Source organism: Myxocyprinus asiaticus, unplaced genomic scaffold (assembly GCF_019703515.2).
Source record: "Myxocyprinus asiaticus isolate MX2 ecotype Aquarium Trade unplaced genomic scaffold, UBuf_Myxa_2 HiC_scaffold_161, whole genome shotgun sequence".
Lineage (NCBI taxonomy): Eukaryota > Metazoa > Chordata > Actinopteri > Cypriniformes > Catostomidae > Myxocyprinus > Myxocyprinus asiaticus.
The window spans coordinates 1-2,500 of NW_026249609.1; the positions used below are offsets into that span (position 1 = coordinate 1).

The 2,500-nt window shown below is 48.0% G+C and overlaps 1 non-coding gene across 1 annotated transcript; it reads right to left on the reverse strand.

The window, feature by feature from the left end:
• Positions 1 to 493: 493 nt before the first annotated feature.
• Positions 494 to 583, reverse strand: trnar-ucu (transfer RNA arginine (anticodon UCU)). Its single transcript is given in 2 exon segments — positions 494 to 529; positions 547 to 583. It is a non-coding gene; the product is annotated as a tRNA-Arg (tRNA).
• Between the last annotated feature and the right edge of the window lie 1,917 nt (positions 584 to 2,500).

The window sequence follows — 2,500 nt, forward strand, 5'->3', positions numbered from 1 at the left end:
AGATCAATGAGTAGGCCATGCTATTGAGAGCACGAATGTGTTTGTTTGAGAAAAGAGCTTTGTTGGTCAGATAGACTTGTTCATTGGCCAAGTGTGCTTAGCATATTGACTAAGGCAGTGACACCAGTGAGATTTGAACCCACAACCTTTGAATGTCCACATTTTGCAATCTAGAAGTCCAATGCACTATCCATTGCGCCACAGAGCCCACATTATGCACTCTGTTGGTTAGGGTTAGGTTAGGTTAGGGAATTGTAAGCTCCTAAGCCTAGGCCCCAGGCCCGGTTGTGCAAAGGCCTTCTCTCAACTGGTCACTTCCAGTAGGCCCAAAGCTCCAGTGAGAGGACCAAGCAGAGAACCCAGCCACCCAGTCTGTGTTGACTCCAACACATAAGCTAATAATATTTTTTTGTGGGTTGAAATAAGTAGGGTTAGGATATAGGGATGAAAACCACCATGGTTAGGGTTAGGGAATTGTAAGATCCTAAGACAGTGACTCTGTTGGGACTTGAACCCACAGCCTTTGAATGGCCATATTTTGCAATTTAGAAGTCCAATGCGCTATCCATTGCGCCACAGAGCCCACATTGCACACCATGTTGTGTCTGGGTTAGGGTTAGGGTTAGGTTAGGGAATTGTAATATCCTAAGCCTAGGCCCCAAAGGGCCCAGGCCCGGTTGTGCACAGGCCTTCTCTCAACTGGTCGCTTCCAGTGGGCCCAAAGCTCCGGTGAGAGGACCAAGCAGAGAGCCCCAGCCACCCAGTCTGTGTTGACTCCAACACATAAGCTAATAATAGTTTTTTGTGGGTTGAAATAAGTGCTATCCATTGCGCCACAGAGCTCACCACGTTGTGCTTCCAACACTCTGAGGTTACACTCTCTGTGGTAAGGAAATGAACTTCCCAAGAATTAAGAATTGAACACACTTTCAAATAGGAGGTTAGGGTTAGGTTAGGATATAGGGATGAAAACCACCACGCTCATGCCGGATTGGTTAGGTAGGTTAGGTTATAGGGATGAAAACCAGGTTAGGGTTAGGTTAGGGTTAGGGATATAGGGATGAAAACCACCATGCTCATGCCAGGGTTAGGATATAGGGATGAAAACCACCATGCTCATGCCGGATTGCCATAACTTTTGCCAGGAAGGTGATAGAGGCACGAAAGCAAGCCCTACCCCGCCATTTTCAAGGGAGCTCTTTCCAGTGGTGCCACAGCTGAGTCTTTTCGAAGGGCCACATTTTGCAATCTAGAAGTCCAATGTGCTATCCATTGCGCCACAGAGCTCACCACGTTGTGCTTCCAACACTCTGAGGTTACACTCTCTGTGGTAAGGAAATGAACTTCCCAAGAATTAAGAATTGAACACACTTTCAAATAGGAGGTTAGGGTTAGGTTAGGATATAGGGATGAAAACCACCATGCTCATGCCGGATTGCCATAACTTTTGCCAGCAAGGTGATAGAGGCATGATAGCAAGCCCTACCCCACCATTTTCGAGGGTGCTCTTTCCAGTGGTGCCACCGCCGAGTCTCTATGAGGTCAGCAAGTGCCTCAACCCGATTGGCCCTCCTGCAAAGTGCCGTTTACATTTTAGAGACTCGGTGGCCACAACACCCTACAAAGGCACTGCTGGGATTTGAACCCATGACCTCCTGTTTACTAAACAGGCACTTTAACCAACTGAGCCGCAGCACCTTCTGCTGCAAAGTCTCTATGGGAGGTCATCAGATCAAGGAACAGGCCATGCTATTGTGAGCATGAAAGTGTTAGGGTTAGGTTAGGGTTAGGGATATAGGGATGAAAACCACCATGCTCATGCCGGATTGCCATAACTTTTGCCAGGAAGGTGATAGAGGCACGAAAGCAAGCCCTACCCCCCCATTTTCGAGGGTGCTCTTTCCAGTGGTGCCACCACCGAGTCTCTATGAGGTCAGCAAGAGCCTCAACCCGATTGGCCCTCCTACAAAGTGCCGTTTACGTCTTAGAGACTAGGCGGCCGCAACACACTACAAAGACACTGCTGGGATTTGAACCCACAACCTCCTGTTTACTAAACAGGCACTTTAACCAACTGAGCCACAGCACCTTCTGTTGCAAAGTCTCCATTGGAGGTCATCAGATCAAGAAATAGTCCATGCTATTGAGAGGATGAAAGTGTTTGTTTGAGAAAAGAGTTTTGGTGGTCAGATAGACTTGTTTGTTGGCCAAGTGGGTTAGGGTTAGGGTTAGGTAGGTTGGTTAGGGTTAGGATATAGGGATGAAAACCACCATGCTCATGCCGGATTGCCATAACTTTTGCCAGGAAGGTGATAGAGGCACAAAAGCAAGACCTACCCCCCCATTTTCGAGGGTGCTCTTTCCAGTGGTGCCACCGCCAATCTCTATGAGGTCAGCAGGGTTAGGTTAGGTTTAGGATATAGGGATGAAATCCACCATGCTCATGCCAGATTGCCATAACTTTTGCCAGCAAGGTGATGGAGGCATGAAAGCAAGCCCT